At 38.7% G+C, this 22,732-nt stretch overlaps 2 protein-coding genes across 10 annotated transcripts in view; one reads left to right on the top strand and one right to left on the bottom strand.

Annotated features, from left to right (window-relative positions):
• The window catches only part of NRG4 (neuregulin 4), a 141,133-nt gene that overhangs the window by 70,601 nt on the left and 47,800 nt on the right, over nucleotides 1–22,732 (bottom strand). The gene's annotated exons all lie outside the window — the stretch shown is intronic.
• The window catches only part of TMEM266 (transmembrane protein 266), a 112,244-nt gene continuing 103,846 nt past the window's right edge, over nucleotides 14,335–22,732 (top strand). For 3 of the 4 annotated variants that reach the window (XM_067471277.1, XM_067471280.1, XM_067471276.1), the window contains exon 1: nucleotides 14,335–14,556. The gene's annotated coding sequence lies outside the window, so the exon portion shown is untranslated. The remainder of the gene's footprint in view (nucleotides 14,557–22,732) is intronic. The other variant, XM_067471279.1, reaches the window with a different exon arrangement.

Raw genomic sequence — 22,732 nt, 5'->3', positions numbered from 1 at the left:
GACCATAGAAGTTGGCTCTAGAAGTCTCTAGTCTCTCCAGCTTAAGTAGATGACATTGACCATAAAAGTGGACTCTAGAAGTCTCTTGGCCCTCCAACATGACTAGATGAAGTTGACCATAGAAGTTGGCTCTAGAAGTCTCTAGTTTCTCCAGCTTGAGTAGATGACTTTGACCTTTAAAGTAGACTCTAGAAGTCTCGTGGCCCTCCAACATGACTAGATGAAGTTGTCCATAGAATTGGATTCCAGAAGTCTCTGGGCCCTCCAGCATTACTAGGTGTTGACCATAGAATTAGACTTGTCTGTTTGTTGACTATAGAAGTCGGCTCTAGAAGTCTCTAGGCCAGTGGTTCTCAATCTGGGGTCCCCATATGTTTTTGGCCTTCAACTCCCAGAAATCCTAACAGCTGATTAATTGGTTGGGATTTCTGGGAGTTGTAGGCCAAAAACATCTGTGGACCCCAGGTTGAGAACCACTGCTCTAGGCCCTCCAGCATTTCTAGATGTTGACCATAGAATTGGACTTGTCTGTTGTTGACCATAGAAGTTGGCTCTAGAAGTCTCTAGTCTCTCCAGCTTGAGTAGATGACTTTGACCATAAAAATGGACTCTAGAAGTCTTGTGGCCCTCCAACATGACTAGATGAAGTTGACCATAGAATTGGATTCTTGAAGTCTCTAGGCACTCCAGCATTACTAGGTGTTGACCATAGAATTAGACTTGTCTGTTTATTGACCATAAAAGTCAGCTCTAGAAGTCTCTAGTCTCTCCAGCTTGGGTAGGTGACTTTGACCATAAAAGTGGATTCTAGAAGTCTCATAGCCCTCCAACATGACTAGATGAAGTTGACCATAGAAGTTGGCTCTAGAAGTCTCTAGTGTTTCCAGCTTGAGTAGATGACTTTGACCATAAAAATGGACTCTAGAAGTCTTGTGGTCCTCCAGCATGACTAGATGAAGTTGACCATAGAATTGGATTCTAGTTTTCTCTAGACCCTCCAGCGTTACTAGGTATGGACCATAGAATTGTCTGTTGTTGACCATAGAAGTCAGCTCTAGAAGTCTCTAGGCCTTCCAGCATGATTAGATGAAGTTAACCATAGAATTGGACTTGTCTGTTGTTGACCATAGAAGTCAGCTCTAGAAGTCTCTAGTCTCTCCAGCTTGAGTAGATGACTTCGACCATAAAAGTGGACTCTAGAAGTCTCGTGGCCCTCCAACATGACTAGATGAAGTTGACCATAGAATTGGATTCTTGAAGTCTCTAGGCCCTCCAGCGTTACTAGGTGTTGACCATATAATTAGACTTGTCTGTTTATTGACCATAGAAGTCAGCTCTAGAAGTCTCTAGGCCTTCCAGCATTTTTAGATGTTGACCATAGAATTGGACTTGTCTGTTGTTGACCATAGAAATCAGCTCTAGAAGTCTCTAGGCCCTTCAGCATGACTAGATGAAGTTGACTATAGAAGTTGGCTCAAGAAGTCTCTAGGCTAGTCATTCTCAACCTGTTGGTCTCTCCCCAGATGTTTTGGCCTTCAACTCCCAGAAATCCTAACAGCTGGTAAACTGGCTGGGATTTCTGGGAGTTGTAGTTCGAAACACCCGGGGACCCACAAGTTAGGAACCACTGCTCTAGGCTCTTCAGCATGATGATGAAGTTATCATAAAAGGTGACTCTAGAAGTCTCTAGTCTCTCCAGCATGAGTAGATGACTTTGACCATAAAAGTGGACTCTAGAAGTCTTGTGGCCCTCCATCATGACTAGATGAAGTTAACCATAGAATTTTAGAAGTCCCTAGACTCTCCAGCATGAGTAGATGACATTGACCATAGAAATGGACTCTAGAAATCTCTATGCCCTCCAGCATGACTAGATGTTGACCATAGAATTGGACTTGTTTGTTGTTGACCATAGAAGTCCGCTCTAGAAGTCTCTAGACTCTTCAGCATGACTCGATGAAGTTGATCATAGGAGGTGACTCTAGAAGTCTCTAGACCCTCCAGCATGACTAGATGAAGTGGATCATAGAAGGCAACTCTAGATATCTTTAAGCCCTCCAGCGAGACTAGATGAAGTTGACCATAGAAGGTTACTCTAGAAATCTTTAAGCCCTCCAGCGTGACTAGATGAAGTTGACCATAGAAGGTGACTCTAGAAATCTCTCGACCCTCCAGCATGACTAGATGAAGTTGACTATAGAAGGCAATGCTAGAAATCTCTAGGTTCTCTAGTGTGACTAGATAAAGTAGACCATAGAAGGTGACTCTAGAAGACCTTCCAGCATGACTAGATGAAGTTGATCATAGAAGGCAACTTTAGAAATCTCTAGACCCTCCAGCATGACTGGATGAAGTTGACTATAGAAGGCAACTCTAGAAATCTCTAGACCATCCAGCATGACTGGATGAAGTTGACTATAGAAGGCAACTCTAGAAATCTCTAGACCCTCCAGCATGACTGGATGAAGTTGACTATAGAAGGCAACTCTAGAAATCTCTAGACCATCCAGCATGACTGGATGAAGTTGACTATAGAAGGCAACTCTAGAAATCTCTAGACCCTCCAGCATGACTGGATGAAGTTGACTATAGAAGGCAATGCTAGAAATCTCTAGGCTCACTAGCATGACTAGATAAAGTAGACCATGGAAGGTGACTCTAGAAGACCTTCCAGCATGACTAGATGAAGTTGATCATAGAAGGCGACTCTAGAAATCTCTAGACCCTCCAGCATGACTGGATGAAGTTGATCATAGAAGGCAACTCTAGAAATCTCTAGGCTCTCTAGCGTGACTAGATAAAATAGACTGTAGAAGGTGACTCTAGAAGACCTTCCAGCATGACTAGATGAAGTTGATCATAGAAAGCAACTCTAGAAATCTTTAAGCCCTCCAGCGTGACTAGATGAAGTTGATCATAGAAGGCGACTCTAGAAATCTCTAGGCTCTCTAGCGTGACTAGATAAAATAGACTGTAGAAGGTGACTCTAGAAGACCTTCCAGCATGAATAGATGAAGTTGACTATAGAAGGCAATGCTAGAAATCTCTAGGCTCTCTAGCGTGACTAGATGAAGTAGAGCGTAGGTGACTCTAGAAGACCTTCCAGCATGACTAGATGAAGTTGACCATAGAAGTTGGCTCTAGAAATCTCTAGGCCCTTCAACATGATGATAAAATTACCATGGAAGGTGAATCTAGAAACCTCTCGCTCATCCTACATGACAAGATGAAGTTGGCCATAAAAGTTGAACCTATTTGGACTTCTCAACCAGCCTATGAGGTACCAATTTCTGTTTGGACCTCTTTGCTCACTTTGCAGCAAGTCCTAGTGAATGAAGTGCAGCTTCCTTCTGAGTAAATGTGCCTAAGATCACAATATTATATTCCAATCTTATGCATATTTAGATGGAAGCTCCTCTTAGTTCAGTGAGACTTACTGTCAAGGTTTGCAGTCCTAATGTCAGATGAAGATTTGATGACTGTCGCAGAGGCAGAGAGGAGAGAAACGGATTCATGTGGCGTGTGTCTGCCAGGAAGCATGAAATTGAACAGAATCGTGATGAAATGGCTAATTGTGTTTTAGCATCGCAAAAATAGTCTTGGATGCAGAGCCATGCTCTGGGCAGGAGGAAGACTCAATACCAAGAAACATATTATCCTTTCCTGCATGAAACTAAGCGAATAATTAATATCGGGCACTACTGAGCAGCAATTGACGCACGCGATGGACCCTTCAGTCCTCGCCACAGACCACATTCCCTCCTGAAAACCAGCTGCGTTCCGTAGGGATGCATGAATGACATTCGGAACAGCTGTTCCATTATTTCTAAATGCTTGATTTCACACTGGATGCTGTAAATTAGCTGGCAGATGCATACAATTTCATGTACAGTACCCTGGGAACTCCCTAAAAATATCCCGGTCGCATTCAGCATAGGAGCCAGTGTGGTATTGCGGGTTGGGTTATCTCAAATGCCAGAGATACAGCTTAATGGTGTAACATTAGAAAATGTTGACCATTTCTGCTCCCTTGGCAGCCACCTCTCCACAAAAGCCAACATTCGACACCAAAATACAACACCGCCTGAGCTCTGCAAGTGCAGCATTTTTCCAAATGAAGCAGAGAGTGTTTGAGGACCGGGACATCCGTTGGGATACCAAGGTGCTTGTTTACAAAGCTATTGCACCGGGATTGTGGCGCAGCTGGCTGAGTGTCAGCTGCATTAAGATCACTCTGACCAAAAGGTCATGAGTTCAAAGCCAGCCCGGATTGGAGTGGGTTTCCAACCAATTGTGTAGCCTGTTGTCGACCTTTGCAACCCAAAAGGCAGTTGCATCTGTCAGGTAGGAAAATTAGGTACCACCTTAAAGTGTGGGGAGGCTAAATTAACTAATTTATGAGGCCATAAAAAAAAGACTCCAGTAAGCACTCCAGCAAAAAGCATGCGGGGAATGCGGAAGTACTTCATCAGTGTCGCAGATGGACAATGAAAGCGACAGCTCCCCTGGCAGCCAGAAAAAGTTAAATAGCCGATGTGTATGTCTGTATATGTTGTATGTCAAAATTGGCATTGAATGTCTGCCATATATGTGTACACTATAATCCGCCCTGAGTCCCCTGCGGGGTAAGAAGGGCGGAATATAAATGCTGTAAATAAATAATAAACAAATTGTCCCCCCAACCCTGCTTTACGCCTACGAAACGTGGACTGTCTACAGACCTCACATGCAACTCCTGGAACGATTCCATCAGCGCTGCCTCCAAAAAATCCTGCAAATATCTTCGGAAGACAAGCGGACAAACGTCAGTGTGCTGGAAGAAGCAAAGACCACCAGCACTGAAGCGATGGTCCTCCGCCATCAACTCCACTGGACCAGACACGTTGTCCAGATGCCCGACCACCATCCCCCAAAGCAGTTGCTCTACTCCAAATTCAAGAACGGAAAACGGAATAATAATAATAATAATAATAATAATAATAATAATAATAAATGTTGGTGGACAAGAAAAGAGATTGAAAGATGGGCTCAAAGCCAACCTTAAAAACTCTGGCATAGACACTGAGAACTGGGAAGCCCTGGCCCTTGAGCACTCCAGCTGGAGGACAGCTATGACCAGAAGTGCTGCAGAATTTGAAGAGGCACGAATGGAGGGCGAAAGAGAGAAACGTGCCAAGAGGAAGGTGCATCGAGCCAACCCCGACCGGGACCACCTTCCACCTGGAAACTGATGCCCTCACTGTGGGAGAAGATGCAGGTCAAGAATAGGGCTCCAGAGTAATCTACGGACCCACCGACAGAACACCGACCTTGGAGGACCATCATCCTTGGACTACGAAGGATCGCCTAAGTAAGCGAGTTGAGCAATGGATCATGGGATAGGAGACCAAGGTTTGGATTCCCACCGAACTATGGACAAGTCACACTCTCTCAGCTTCAGAGTGTTATGAGGTTTCCGATACTGCAAGCTGGTTTCAGGAAAGGCAAAAGCTGCACATAGCAAGTGCTGAACCTGACTCAGCACACAGAAGATGGCTTTAAAAGGCAGCAGATCATAGGAGTTGTCTCCATAGACGTCTCAGAGGCTTATGAGACTGTAAACCACCGCTTCCTCTTGAGAAAAATGTATAATATCACAAAGGACTACCACCTCACCCGCCTCATAGGAAACCTGCTGCAAAACAGGAGCTTCTTTGTTGAGTTCCAGGGCCAGAGAAGGAGATGGCGGAAACAGAAGAACGGCCTGCCTCAGGAGAGCATGCTTGCTCCATCTATGTTCAACATCTACACAAATGACCAGCCACTGCCAGAAGGGACAGAGAGTTTCATCTATGCTGACGATCGTACCATCACTGCTCAAACAGGGAGCTTTGAGATGGTTGAACAGAAGCTCTCCGAAGCTCTAGGTGGCCTTACTGCCTATTACTGTGCCCTACACCACTGGAGAAATGACACTGTCTAGCCAGTATTGCACCACCTGACATCCACCGGGAAGTAGCAGCCAATAGTGAAAGGACCAAGGCAGAGACATCTCCAGCCCATCCCTTGTTTGGGTATCAGCCAGCACGTCAACTACTTAAATCAAGAAATAGTTTTCTAAGATCTACAGAGACACTCGCTGGAACACCTCAGCAAGCGAGAGTCCAAAAGTGGCAGGCTCAAATCCAGAACTTCACTCAATGGCTGATACCAAATGAGAGACTCCCCCAGCAACCAGAGGCAGCCCTAGGTAATTTTCAATGGTAAGCAAACAATATTTTGGTGCCCCTCCCCAACCAATCACTGATACATATTTTCTGTTCGTCGTGGGAGTTCTGTGTGCCATATTTGGTTTAATTCCATCATTGGTGAAGTTCAGAATGCTCTTTGATTGTAGGTGAACTATACATCCCAGTAACTACAACTCGTATATGTCAAGAGCGCCCCTAGGCAAAATCAACTATACTGCAAATGCTTACTTTGCATAATGGGTTGAACCGCCCCTGCCAGCAACTACAACTCCCAAATGTCAACGTCTATTTTCCCCAAACTCCATGTTCATATTTGGGCATATGGAATATTCCTGCTTAGTTTGGTCCAGATCCATCATTGTTTGAGTCCACAGTGCTCTCTGGATGTAGGTGAACTACAACTCCCTCACTCAAGGTCAATGCCCACCAAACGCTTCCAGTATTTTCTGTTGGTCATGGAAGTCCGGTATGCCACATTTGATTCAATTCCATCGTTGTTGAAGCTCAGAATGCTCTTTGATTGTAGGTGAACTATAAATCCCAGCAACTACAACTCCCAAATGACAAAATCAATTTTTTGAGTGAAAGAGATACATTGGGTTGTTAGATGTATGCTGTCCAAATTTGGCGGCAATTTGTCCAGTGGTTTTTGAGTTATGTTAATCCCACAAACGAACATTACATTTTAATTTATATAGAATATATATATATATATATATATATATATATATATCCCCCCACAATCAGACCGATGACGTGACTTTGCCCGGAGTGATTTTGTTCTACTTATCTGGGGAGCTTATCCTGTCGAAATGGGTATTCTTTACTCTTGCGGTGTAATCTTTCCCAGACATCCACTGGGCAATCTGCTGAATCAACGTAATCTCTAATCTGGATCATATAATCTTGCAGCTGCTCTCTCTCTCTCTCGCTCGCTGGTTACATAATCTGACTGGCGTGTGTGTGTGTTTCTATGTATGTATGTAATATATATATGAACAAAACAGACAAAATTTGATCATCCAGGAATGTTCTGTATTTTGTTTGGGGGTGGGATTGAACCAAGATGATGGGAATTGTAGTCCACACACATCCAGAGGGCACTCTGAACCCAACTGATGAGGGATCTGAGCTAAACTTGGTACACACACCCATCGCAAGCAAATAGGAATACTGGAAGGTGGTGATGGTGAGCAATTACAGAGGTTGATGGAAGTTGTAGTCCACACACATCCAGAGGGCACTCTGAACCCAACTGATGAGGGATCTGAGCCAAACTTGGTACACACACCCATCGCAAGCAAATCGGAATACTGGAAGGTGGTGATGGTGAGAAATTACAGAGGGTGATGGGAGTTGTAGTCCACAAACATCCAGAGGGCACTCTGAACTCAATTGATGAGGGATCTGAACCAAACTTGGTACACACACCCATCACAAGCAAATCGGAATACTGGAAGGTGGTGATGGTGAGCAATTACAGAGGGTGATGGGAGTTGTAGTCCACACACATCCAGGGGGCACTCTGAACCCAACTGATGAGGGATCTGAACCAAATTTGGTACACACACCCATCGCAAGTAAATCGGAATACTGGAAGGTGGTGATGGTGAGCAATTACAGAGGTTGATGGAAGTTGTAGTCCACACACATCCAGAGGGCATTCTGAACCCAACTGATGAGGGATCTGAGTCAGACTTGGTACACACAACCATCACAAAAAATCGGAATACTGGAAGGTAGTGATGGTGAGCAATTACAGTGGATGATGGGAGTTGTAGTCCACACACATCCAGAGGGCACTCTGAAGCCAACTGATGAGGGATATGAGCCAAACTTGGTACACACACCCATCGCAAGCAAATCGAAATACTGGAATGTAATGATGGTGAAAAACTACAGAAGGTGATGGGAGTTGTAGTCCATCCATATCCAGAGAGCACTGTAAAGCCTGCCGACATTGGATCTGGACCAAATTTGGTACACAGACTCATCATGACCAACTTTACATACTGGCAAGATTTGAGGTGGATTAACCCAGGATGATGAGAGCTGTAGTCCACCCATATCCAAAGACCCATATGTATCCTACATCCATACATATTTGTAATGGGGTCCATTCATAAAATCCAAAACTAAATAGTGACAGTTTTTAATATATAGCACTAGAAAAGACCAGGATAAATAGATATATTTGTATATAGTGTGTGTGTGTCATTTATTTTAATTTGTTTGGCCTTCCTATTGTGTTTTGTTTTGTTTTTTTCCCCTTCCTATTGGATGCATTCACATCCGTTTTAGCCTTTGGCAGGACTTACTACATTACATACACATATATAATATATATGTTTACAGTAACATTTTAATTAAAATTAATCTGTACTGTGTCTTATCTATGTGTGTGTGTGTGTGTGTGGGTGTGTGTGTGTGTGTGAATGAGTCCCTTTTCGGAGTTTGGGTGGTAGAGAAATAAAATTATTATTATTATTATTATTATTAAAATATTTTAATTTAAATTAATACCTTCTATCTATGTATGGATATGTGTGTGTGTTTACAGTAAAATTATAGTAAAGTTATTTTAAATAAATATGTTCTATCTATGTGTGTGCATATATATATATATATATATATATATATATATATATATTTACAGTAAAGTTAATTTACTTCAAATTATTTTACTTTAAATGATGTTTATTAAAATTAATGTGTGCTATCTATCCATCTCTGTGTGTATACATATACAGTATGTTTACAGTAAAATTATTTTAATTTAAACTAATATGTGATATCTGTGTATGTGTGTATAAGTTTATAGTAAATATTTGACTTCAAATTATTTGACTTCAAATTATGTGAATTAAAATTAATATCTACTATCTACCAATCTAGCTGTGTGTGTGTGAAACACACATATATACATACACACACACACACACACACATATATATATATATACACACATACATACATACATATACATACACATACACACACACATAGTATATGTGTATGGTAAAATTATTTTAATTAAAATTAATATGTTCTGTCTGTGTGTGTGTGTGCGTATATATATATGTTTATAGTAAAATTATTTCGATCAAAATTAATATGTTCTGTCTATGTGTATGTATATATATATATGTAAAATTATTTTAATTAAAATTAACATGTTCTTTCTATGTGTGTGTATATATATATATATATGTAAAATTATTTTAATTAAAATTAATATGTTCTTTCTATGTGTGTGCATATATATATATATATATATATATATATATAGTAAAATTATTTTAATTAAAATTAACATGTTCTATGTGTGTGTGTGTGTGTATATATATGTAAAATTATTTTAATTAAAATTAACATGTTCTGTCTATGTGTGTGTGTGTATATATATATGTAAAATTATTTTGATTAAAATTAATATATTCGGTCTATGTGTGTGTATATATATATATATGTAAAATTATTTTAATTAAAATTAACATGTTCTATGTGCGTGTATATATGTTTATAGTAAAATTATTTTAATTAAAATTAGTATGTTCTATGTGTGTGTGTGTATATATATATATATAATTATTTTAATTAAAATTAACATGTTCTGTCTATAATAATATAATATAATAATAATAATAATGTGTGTGTGTATATATATATGTTTATAGTAAAATTATTTTAATTAAAATTAACATGTTCTTTCTATGTGTGTGTGTATATGTATATATATATGTAAAATTATTTTAATTAAAATTAATATGTTCTGTCTATGTGTGTGTGTGTATATATATGTTTATAGTAAAATTATTTTAATTCAAATTAACATGTTCTGTCTATAATATAATAATAATAATAATAATGTGTGTGTGCATATATATGTTTATAGTAAAATTATTTTAATTAATATGTTCTACTTATCTATGTGTGTGTATGTGTATATATATATATATATACACACACACACACATAGGCAGTGAGTCTAGAATGTGCATTGGATGCCCCAAATTGTACTATTACTACAAATTCTTGAATGCCTCGCGCTGATTGGTTCATAGGGGCCCTGCCACGTGACTGGCTCCCCTGGCACGCGCACGGGCACGCGCTCCTGCTCTCCCCCCCCCTCACTTTCCTCAATCCTTTTCTACCGCGGGTTTGTTTCCATGGTGACCTGAGGAGGGAGGGAGGGAGGAGGAGGATGAGCTCGAGCCCCGCCCTGCAAGAGATGAGTGAGAGAAGGGAGGAGAGAGAGGAAGAGAGTGAAGGAGGAAAGATGGGGGAAAGAGCTTCAGGAAGGAAGGAGGGAGAGAGGGAGGAAAAAGGAGGAAGGAAGGAAGAAGGAAGGTAGAAAAGGGTAGGTAGGAAGGATTGAGAAAAGGTAGAAGGAGGGAAGGTAGGAAGAAAGGTAGGAAGAAAGGAAAAGGAAGGAAAGAAGATAAGGAAGGAAGGAAGGAAGGAAGGAAGAAGAAAGAAAAGGAAGATGAAAGGAAGAAGGAAGGGGATGTTGAGAAAGAAGGAAGGAAGGAAAAAGGAGGGTGAAGTTTAGAGGTAGAAAGGAAGGTAGGTAGGAAGGAAGGAAAGAGAAGGGAGAAGATGTTGGAAGGAAAGAAAGGAAGAAGACAAGAGAAGAGAGAAGAGGCATTGAAAAGGAAGGAAGTCAAGAAGGGAGGAGGGGATGATGAAAAGGAAGGAAGGAAGGAAAGAGAAGGGAGTGTCGAGAAGGAAGGAAGTACAGAAAGGAGAAGGGGATTTTGAAAAGGAAGGAAGGAAAGAAAAAGGAGATGGGAATTTCGAGAAGGAAGGCGGGAAGGAAGAAAGAAGGCAAGAGAAGGATTGAAAAGGAAGAAAGTAAAGAAAGGAGAAGGGGATAATAAGAAGGAAGGGAAGGGAAGGAAGGGAAGGAAGGAAAGAAGGAAGAAGAGAGAGGGGGCATTGAAAAGGAAGGAAGTAAAGAAGGGAGAAGGGGTTATGAAAAAGGAAGGAGAGAGAGAAGGGAGAAGATGAGGAAAAGGAAGGAAGGAGAAGGGGATGTTGGAAGGAAAGAAAGAAGGAAGAAAGACGAGATAAGAGAGAAGGGGGCATTGAAAAGGAAAGAAGGGAGAAGGGGATGTTGAAAAGGAAGGAGGGAAAGAGAAAGGAGATGGGAATGTCGGGAAGGAAGGGAAGAGAGAAGGGGATGCTGAGAAAGAAGGAAGTAAAGAGAAAGGAGAAGGGGATGCTGAGAAGGAAGGAGAGAGAGAAGAAGAAATGAAGAAAGGAAGGTAGAAAATAAGAGGAAGGAAGAAAAGAAAGAAGGAAGGAGGAAAGGAGGCGAAAGGGATGCTGAGAAGGAGGGAAAGAAGGAAGGAAGGGGAAAGGAGGGAGGGTGGGAGGAAGGAGGAAAGGAAGGAAGGAGAAGGGGATGCTGAGAAGGAAAGAAGGAAGGAAGGAAGAAGAGAGAGAGAGAAGAAGAAGAAGTAAAGGAAGAAAGGAAGGTAGAAAATAAGAGGAAAGAAGAAAGGAGGAAAGAAAGAAAGAAGAAAAGGAAAGAAGGAAGGAGAGAAGGAGAAAGGGATGCTGAGAAGGAAGGAAGGAAGGAAGGAAGGAAGGAAGGGGAAAGGAGGGAGGGAGGAAAGGAAAAAAGGAAGGCGAGAGTAGAGAGAAGGCGGCATTGAAAAAGAAGGGAGAAGGGGGTGCTGAGAAGGAAGGAAAGGGAAAGGAGGGAAGGAGAAGGGGATGCTGAGAAGGAAAGAAGGAAGGAAGGAAGAAAAGAGGGAGAGAAGAAGAAGAAGTAAAGGAAGGTAGAAAATAAGAGGAAGGAAGAAAAGAAGGAAGGAAGGAGGAAAGAAAGAAAGGAAAGAGGAAAAGGGAGGAAGGAAGGAGAAGGAGAAAGGGATGCTGAGATGGAAGGAAGAAAGGGGAAAGGAGGGAGGGAGTAAGGAAGGAAAGAAGGAAGGCAAGAGTAGAGAGAAGGCGGCATTGAAAAGGAAGGAAGTAAAGAAGGGGATGCTGAGAAGGAAGGAAGGAAGGAAGGAAGGAAGGAAGGAAGGAAGGAGAGAGAAGAAGTAAAGGAAGAAAGGAAGGTAGAAAATGAGGAAGAAAGGAAGAAAAGAAGGAAGGAAGGAGAAGGGGATGCTGAGAAGGAAAGGAAGGAAGGAGAGAGAAGAAGAAGTAGTAAAGGAAAAAGGAAGGTAGAAAATAAGAGGAAGGAAGGAGGAAAGAAGAAAAGGAAGGAGAAAGGGATGCTGAGAAGGAAGGAAGGAGAGAGAGAGAGAGATAGAAGAAAAAGTAAAGGAAGAAAGGAAGGTAGAAAATAAGAGGAAGGAAGAAAAGGAAGGAAGGAGGACAGAAAGAAAGGAAAGAAGAAAAGGGAGGAACGAAGGAGAAGGAGAAAGGGATGCTGAGATGGAAAGAAGGAAGGGGAAAGGAGGGAGGGAGGAATGAAAGAAGGAAGGCAAGAGTAGAGGGAAGGCGGCATTGAAAAGGAAGTAAAGAAGGGAGAAAGGGATGCTGAGAAGGAAGGAAAGGGAAAGGAGGGAAGGAGAAGGGGATGCTGAGAAGGAAAGAAGGAAGGAAGGAAGGAGAGAGAGGAGAAGAAGAAATAAAGGAAGAAAGGAAGGTAGAAAATAAGAGGAAGGAAGGAAGGAGGAAAGAAAGAAAGAAAAGAAGAACGGGAAGGAAGGAGAAGGGATGCTGAGAAGGAAGAAAGGAAGGGGAAAGGAGGGAGGGAGGAAAGAAGGAAGGCGAAAGAAGAAAGAAGGGGGCATTAGGAAGGGAAGAAGTAAAGAAGGGAGAAGGAGATGCTGAGAAGGAAGGAAGGAAGGAAAGAAGGAAGGAAGGAAAGAAGAAGAAAGAAGGGGGCATTAGGAAGGGAAGAAGTAAAGAAGGGAGAAGGAGATGCTGAGAAGGAAGGAAGGAAGGAAAGAAGGAAGGAAGAAGAAAGAAGGGGGCATTAGGAAGGGAAGTAGTAAAGAAGGGAGAAGGGGGTGATGAAAAGGAAGGAAAGGGAAAGGAGAGAAGGAGAAGGGGATGCTGAAAAGGAAAGAAGGAGGGAAGGAGAGAGAAGAAGAAGAAGTAAAGGAAGAAAGGAAGGTAGAAAATAAGAGGAAGGAAGGAGGAAAAAAAGAAAGAAAAGAAAAAAGGGAAGTAAGGAGAAGAAGAAAGAAGGGGGCATTAGGAAGGGAAGAAGTAAAGAAGGGAGAAGGAGATGCTGAGAAGGAAGGAAGGAAAGAAGGAAGGAAGGAAGGAAGGAAGGAAGGAAAGAAGGAAGGAAAGAAGGAAGGAAGGAAAGAAGAAGAAAGAATGGGGCATTAGGAAGGGAAGAAGTAAAGAAGGGAGAAGGAGATGCTGAGAAGGATGGAAGGAAAGAAGGAAGAAGAAAGAAGGGGGCATTAGGAAGGGAAGTAGTAAAGAAGGGAGAAGGAGATGCTGAGAAGGAAGGAAGGAAGGAAGGAAGGAAGGAAGGAAGGAAAGAAGGAAGAAGAAAGAAGGGGGCATTAGGAAGGGAAGTAGTAAAGAAGGGAGAAGGAAAGGGAAAGGAGGGAAGGAGAAGGGGATGCTGAGGAGGAAAGACGGAAGGAAGGAAGGAAGGAGAGAGAGAAGAAGTAAAGGAAGAAAGGAAGGTAGAAAATAAGAGGAAGGAAGGAGGAAAGAAAGAAAGAAAGAAAGAAAGGAAAGAAGAAAGGGAAGGAAGGAGAAGGAGAAAGGGATGCTGAGAAGGAAAGAAGGAAGGAAGGAAGAAAGGCAAAAGAAGAAAGAAGGGGGCATTAGGAAGGGGAGAAGTAAAGAAGGGAGAAGGGGATGCTGAGAAGGAAGGAAAGAGAAAGAAGTGAAGGAAAGGGTATGTGGAGAAGGAAGGAAAGAAGGGAGAAGATGATGAAAAGGAAGGAAGAAGGAAGGTGAGAGAAGAGAGAAGGGGATGCTGAGAAGGAAGGAAAGAAGGAAGGCGAAAGAAGAAAGAAGGGGGGCATTAGGAAGGGAAGAAGTAAAGAAGGGAGAAGGAGATGCTGAGAAGGAAGGAAAGGGAAAGAAGGGAAGGAGGGAGGGAGGGGGCGCGCTCCCGCGTCGGAACCCCGGGCCTCAGGGGAGGCGGGGGCGCGCGCGCTGCCTGCCAGCTTCCCTCCCTCCCTCCCTCCTTCCCTGCGCGTGGCTCGCGTGCGCGCGCCTGATCCTCCTCCTCCTCCTCCTTCAGCTGCAGCTCCTTCTTCATCTTCTTCCTCTCCTTTTCCCTTTTGCAGCAGCAGCAGGAGGAGAAGGAGCAGAGCGTGGCGCGTGCCTGCCTCCCTAGGCTCTGGACCAGCAGGAGAAGCAGCAGCAGTACCACCACCATCACCAGCAGCAGGTACGTGCTTCTCCTCCTCTTGCTCTTCCTCCTCTTCTTCCTGCATCTCTTTCCTTCTTCCCTCCTTCTCCCTCTCCCTCTGCAAAGGCGCACGTGCTCAACCTGCTGCAATGGGAGGCGCTCTGGGTTTTGTGACCCCCCCCCCCACTTCAATCCCCCAAATCCCCTTTTCCTAGTCTCTCTCCAGAGCCCTGCAATATGTATGTATCTCTCTATGTATATGGGAATGGTGTATGGGAAAGTGGGGGATCTGCGTGTTTGTGTCCAGGGGAAGTCCCCCTGGCGACTGGCAAGCAGGGCTTTTCCTAACCCCCCCCTTCCACCCCCATTGAGGTCCCCCAAAAGGTCCCCACCCCCACCCCCACCCCAGGTCAACATTGGGAAGGACCTGCCCAAGGGAACAGAGGGTTTGCAGCACAGGCTGAGTGGCCATCTGTCGGGAGGGCTTCAAGCCAGGCCTGGGCCAACTTTGGCCTGCCTCCAGGTATTTTGGACTCCAAATCCCAGGCTGTTAGGAATGGTGGGAGTTGGAGTTCAAAACACCTGGAGGAAGGCCAAAGTTGGCCCAGGCCTGGCTTGGATTGGGTATTTTCCTTTGATAATAAGAGGAATAATAATATTATTGTTATAATATAATAATTATATTATTATTATTATATAATATAATGTAATAATACTAATATATCTTGAAAGCCTTTGACAGTAATAGGAATAATAACATTGTAATTATATTATTATTATTATTATTATTATTATATAATATAATGTAATACTAATATATTTTGAAAGCCTTTAATAGTCATAGGAATAATAATATTGAAATTATAATATTATTATTATTATTATTATAATATAATAATATAACGTAATAATACTAATATATCTTGAAAGCATGTCATAGTAATAGGAATAATAATATTGTAATTATAATATAATAATTATATTATTATTATTATATAATTTTTAAATATTATTATATAATAATATAACGTAATAATACTAATATATCTTAAAAGCATTTGGTAGTAATGGGAATAATAATATTGTAATTATAATATAATTATATTATTATTATTATTATTATAATATAATATAATAATAATATATCTTGAAAGCCTTTGATAGTAATAGGAATAATAACATTGTAATTATATTATTATTATTATAATATAATATGACATAATAATACTAATATATCTTGAAAGCATTTGACAGTAATAGGAATAATAATACTGTAATTATAATATAATTATAATAATAATTATTATTATATAATATAACATAATAATAATATATCTTGAAAGCATTTGATAGTAATAGGAATAATAATATTGTAATTATAATATAATAATTATAATATTATTATTATATAATATAACGTAATAATACTAGTATATCTTGAAAGCCTTTGATAGTAATAGGAATAATAACACTGTAATAATAATAATAATAATAATATAATTATTATAATATAATGTAATAATACTATAATGTAATAATACGTATAGAATAATATAATGTAATAATACTAATATATCCTGAAAGCCTTTGATAGTAATAGGAATAATAACATTGTAATTATATTATTATTATTATTATTATATAATATAACGTAATAATACTAATATATATGGAAAGCATTTGATAGTAATGGGAATAATAATATTGTAATTATAATATAATAATTATAATATTATTATATAATAATATAATGTAATAATAATATATCTTGAAAGCCTTTGATAATAATAGGAATAATAACATTGTAATTATAATATAATAATTATAATATTTCTAAGTATAATAATAATTATAATATCCATGTTGTTATTTCCTTTGATAATAACAGGAATAATAATAATAAAATATATAATAATAATAATATATTTCTAAAGCATTTCCTCCTTTAGAGGTTTTTCAGTAGAGGCCGGATGGCCATCTGTCAGGAGGGCTTGCATTGTGTATTTTACTTTAATAATAATAGGAATAACAATATTTTAATTATAATACTATAAGAATAATAATATTTCTAAAGCATTTCCTCCTTTAGAGGTTTTTCAGCAGAGGCCGGATGGCCATCTGTCAGGAGGGCTTGTATTGTGTATTTTCCTTTAATAATAATAGGAATAACAATAATAATGTTATAATTATATAATATAATAATAATAATATATTTCTAAAGCATTTCCTCCTTTAGAGGTTTTTCTGTAGAGGCCAGAAGGCCATCTGTCGGGAGGGCTTGCATTGTGCATTTTCCTTTAATAATAATAGGAATAACAATAATATTTTAATTATAATACTATAATAATAATATATTTCCAAAGCATTTCCTCCTTTAGAAGTTTTGCAGGAGAGGCCGGATGGCCATCTGTCGGGAGGGCTTGGACTGTGTATTTTCCTTTGATAATAATAGGAATAACAATATTATAATATAATGATGATAATAATAATAATAATAATAATGATAACAATATATTTCTAAAGCATTTCCTCCTTTAGAGGTTTTTCAGCAGAGGCCAGATGGCCATCTGTCGGGAGGGCTTGGATTGTGTATTTTCCTCTGATAATAATCGGAATAACAATATTATATTATAATATAATAATGGTAATAATAATAATAATAATAATAATAATAATAATAATAATAATATATTTCTAAAGCATTTCCTCCTTTAGAGGTTTTTCAGGAGAGGCCGGATGGCCATCTGTTGGGAGGGTTGGATTGTGTATTTTCTTTTGATAATAATAGCAATAACAATAACATAACATAATATAATATAATATAATAATGATAACAATAATAATATTTCTAAAATATTTCCTCCTTTAGATGTTTTACGGGAGAGTCCAGATGACCATCTGTCAGGAGGGCTTGGATTGTGTATTTTCCTTTGATAATAATAGCAATAACAATATTATAATATTATAATTATAATTATAATATTTCTAAAGTATTTCCTCCTTTAGATGTTTTACAGGAGAGGCCAGATGGCCATCTGCCGGGAGGGCTTGGATTGCGTATTTTCCTTTAATAGTAATAGGAATAAAAATAATATTATTATTATAATATAAAATAATAATAATATTTCTAAAGCATTTCCTCCTTTAGAGGTTTTACAGGAGAGGCCAGATGGCCATCTGTTGGGAGGGCACGGATTCTGTATTTTCCTTAGATAATATTAGGAATAGGTAGCCATGGAATGTGGTGGTGTCTCCTTCTTTAGAGTTCTTTTCAGCAGAGGCTGGATGGCCATCTGTCGGGAGGTTATATTTTCCTATTATTATTATTATTATTATTATTATTATTATTATTAGAAATGCAACGAGATGAGTCCACAGCAGACAAGATCACAATTCTGGCTGTTGTATTGGATCACATGTCGGACACTTCCCAAGTGTCTAGGACTGTGTGATGTATCTGTGAATAATGCGTGCAGATCCCAGTAGGGTAGCCTTTTGCAGCTGGCAGATGGTAATTTTGTCAGCACTGATTGTTTTTAAGTCCAGGCCAAGGTCTTGTAGCACTCCTGGTAGCTCGAGGCAGGGCACAACAGAAAGGAGGAAACCATGAAAATGAACAAAAATCTGACCACCAGTATTTAAAAAAAACCCTCTAAAATCAGGACAATAAATAAAGAACAACACTAAAAAAATCCAGGAATTCCAGACAGGAAACAATCAGGGACAGCTAGCACCTCCCAACAAAGGATTCCCCCAGGCAGGCAGCACCCAGTCCTTGAAGCTGCAATGCTAATCAAGGTGATTAATTGCAACACTCATACTTGCCTATCATAATAAATAGAGTATAATGATAACTGTAATTATAATGATAATAAATAGAGAAAAATAATACCTGTAATAATAAAATAGAATAAGAAATATAATAATAATAAATTAAAATAAATGCAACAATAGTAATACAGTAAAATAATAAATCTATATAAATAAAAATGTAATGTTCGTTTGTGGGATTCACGGAACTCAAAAACCACTGGACGAATTGACACCAAATTTGGACACAAGACACCTAACAACCCAATGTATGTCCTTCACTCACAAAAATTGATTTTGTCATTTGGGAGTTGTAGTTGCTGGGATTTATAGTTCACCTACAGTCAAAAAGCATTCTGAACCCCACCAAGGATGGAATTGAACCAAACTTGGCACACAGTTCTCCCATGAACAGAAAATACTGGAAGGGTTTGGTGGGCAGTGTCCTTTGGTTTTGGAGTTGTAGTTCACCTACATCCAGAGAACTCTGTGGATCTGGACCAAACTCTACAAGAATACTCAATATGCCCAAATTTGAACACTGGTGGAGCTTGGGGGAAATAGAATCTTGACATTTGGGAATTGTAGTTGCTGGGATTTATAGTTCACCTCCAACCACAGAGCATTCTGAACCCCACCAATGATAGAATTGGCCCAAACCTCCCACACAGAACCCCCATGTGGGCCACAGCAACGTGTGGCAGGGGACGGCTAGTGTAATAATAAATAGAGAATAATAATAAAAATAATAATAGAGTAAAATAATGGAAATACAGGCTATATGTCCATGTTCTAGAAGCATTCTCTCCTGACGTTTCGCCTGCATCTATGGCAGGCATCCTCAGAGGTAGTGAGGATGCTTGCCATAGATGCAGGCGAAACGTCAGGAGAGAATGCCTCTAGAACATGGCCATATACCCAAAAAAACCTACAACAACCCAGTGATTCCAGCCATGAAAGCCTTCGACAATACTATGGAAATACAATAATAATAGAGAAAAATAAATGTAATAATAATAATAAATAGAGTACAATAATAAATGCAATAATAATAATAATAATAATAATAATAATAATAATAGAATAAAATAATATAATCCTAGAATCCTAGAGTTGGAAGAGACCTGGTGGGCCATCATCCAGTCCAACCCCATTCTGCCAAGAAGCAGGGAAATCGCATTCAAAGCACCCCCGACAGATGGCCATCCAGCCTCTGTTTCAAAGCTTCCAAAGAAGGAGCCTCCACCACACTCCAGGGCAGAGAGTTCCACTGCTGAACGGCTTTCATAGTCAGGAAGTTCTTCCTCATGTTCAGATGGAATCTCCTCTCTCCTGACAGATGGCCATCCAGCCTCTGTTTCAAAGCTTCCAAAGAAGTAGCCTCCACCACACTCCAGGGCAGAGAGTTCCACTGCTGAACGGCTTTCATAGTCAGGAAGTTCTTCCTCATGTTCAGATGGAATCTCCTCTCTCCTGACAGATGGCCATACAGCCTCTGTTTCAAAGCCTTCAAAGACGAAGCCTGCACCATGTATTATTATAATAATACCCATGTATTATTGTTACATTATTAATAAATGTATTAATAATAATAAAGTAAAATAAATGAAGTAATAGTAATAAAGTAAAATAATAATAAATAGAGTAAAATAATAGAAATACAATAATAATAAATAGAGTAAAATAATAAATGTAATAATAATAGAATAAAATAATATAATCCTACAATCCTAGAGTTGGAAGAGACCTCATGGGCCATCCAATCCAACCCCATTCTGCTAAGAAGCAGGCAAATCGCATTCAAAGCACCCTGGACAGATGGCCATCCAGCCTCTGTTTAAAAGCCTCCATAGAAGGAGCCTCCACCGTGTATTATTATAATAATAACCATGTATTATTATTACATTATTAATAAATGTATTAATAATAATAAAGTAATATTTTTTGGTCATGTCAGGAGTGACTTGAGAAACTGCAAGTCGCTTCCGGTGTGAGAGAATTGGCCGTCTGCAAGGAAGTTGCCCAGGGGACACCCGGATGTTTTTGATGCGTTACTATCCTTGTGGAGGCTTCTCTCATGTCCCCGCATGAGGAGCTGGAGCTGATAGAGGGAGCTCATCCGCCTCTTCCCGGATTTGAACCTGCGACCTGCCGGCACTGTGCCACCGGGGGCTCCAGTAAAATAAATGTAATAATAGTAATAAAGTAAAATAATAAATTTAATAATAAATAGAGTAAAATAATAGAAATACAATAATAATAAATGGAGTAAAATAATAAATTGAATAATAATAATAGAGTAAAATAATAAATTTAATAATAATAATAAGAGTAAAATAATTGAAATACAATAATAATAAATAGAATAAAATAATAAATTTGGGTTGTTGTAGGTTTTTTCGGCCTATATGGCCATGGTCTAGAGGCATTCTCTCCTGACATTTCGCCTGCATCTGTGGCAAGCATCCTCAGAGGTAGACCTCACTACCTCTGAGGATGCTTGCCAGAGATGCAGGCGAAATGTCAGGAGAGAATGCCTCTAGAACATGGCCATATAGCCCAAAAAAACCTACAACAACCCAGTGATTCCGGCCATGAAAGCCTTCGACGATACAATAATAAATTTAATAATAATATTAACAGAATGAAATAATAAATAACTTTGACTTGAGTATAAGCCGGGGGGGGGGGGGGGGCTTTTTCAGCCTAAATAGCTTATAATCGAGTATATATGGTATTTGTCTTTTTTTTTTTTAAGAGAGGGAATTCCCTATAGTTTCCTTCCTTCCTTCCTTCCTTCCTTCCTTCCTTCCTTCCTTCCTTCCTTCCTTCCTTTCTTCGGAGGTGGTGATGCTACAAAATTGAGCCCATTTTGCAACTTCACACTACCAAAAAAACCCACTTAAAATCCGGTGTCTGCTTTCTGCAGAATTGTGGGCTTTGTAGTTGAGTGAGGCTGTTAAAGGCTCCTCCCTAGACTACAAAGCCCAGAATTCTGCAGGAGGCAGATGCCGGATGTTAAGTGGATTCATTCTCTAGTGTGATGAGGCCATTGGAGTCAAGAGATCCGGGATGATGGCCGATCCTATTTCCAATCCCTCCTTGGAGGGATTGGAAATAGGATCCACCATCATCCCAGATCTCTCGATGGCTTCCCAAGGCTTCCGGGAGCGTTCCCCTTGTTTTCTACGGAGAGGAAATGGTATTGTGATGCCTCCTTTTCCCTTCCGAAGGGATTCCCACGGGAGACGCTATCTCCTCCTTCATCTCCGATGCCTCTCTCTTGCAAAAGGGAGGAGTGCAAAGGCATCATCCCTTTGCATGGAGATGGTCATTTGGTGGGATTTATATATTTATTATTTATATTTATTATTTACGACATTTATACGCCGCCCTTCTCACCCCAAAGGAGACTCAGAGTGGCTTACAAGTTATATGGAAATACAATATATTATATTATTAGCATAGCACAATATTAGTAGCATACATTCCCATATTGGACTACACCAGTATACTGTAATATTATTAGTAATATTACACATAATATGAAATATATAATTATTATATTGTATTACAATATTATGATACAATATTATATTAGTATTTAGTATTATGTATTACTATATTGTACTATACTGTAATATTATTAGTAATATTACATGTAATATACAAATATAATTCTTATACTTATCATTATTATTATATTGTATTATATTATAATATTATTATCAGTATTATATGTGTATACAGTATATTATTATCACAATACAATATTAGTATTATATATTACTATATTGTACTATACCACTATACTGTAATATTTTTAGTAATATTACAGGTAACATACAAATATATAATTATTATATTGTATTACATTATAATATTATTATCAATATTATATGTGTGTACAATATATTATGTTATTGCCACAACACAATATTATTATTATGTATTACTATATTGTACTATGCTGTAATATTATTAGTAATATTACATGTAATATAAAATATAATTCTTATATTTATTATTATATTGTATTACATTATAAAATTATCATCAATATTATATGTGTATACAATATATTACATTATTACCACAACACAATATTAGTATTATGTATTACTATATTGTACTATACCACTATACTGTAATATTATTAGTAATATTACATGTAATATACAAATATAATAATAATATTGTATTACATTATAATATTATTATCAATATTATATGTGTATACAATATTAATAACACAATATTAGTATTATGTATTACTATATTGTACTATACTGTAATATTTATAAAAATATAATTCTTCTTATTATTATTATTATTATATTGTATTACATTATATTATTATCATCATTATATGTGTATACAATATATTATATTATTACCACAACGC

Source organism: Anolis sagrei, chromosome 9, assembly GCF_037176765.1.
Source record: "Anolis sagrei isolate rAnoSag1 chromosome 9, rAnoSag1.mat, whole genome shotgun sequence".
Classification (NCBI taxonomy): Eukaryota; Metazoa; Chordata; class Lepidosauria; order Squamata; family Dactyloidae; genus Anolis; species Anolis sagrei.
Note: the sequence above shows the minus strand (reverse complement) of the source record. Positions and strands in the feature narration are given on the sequence as shown.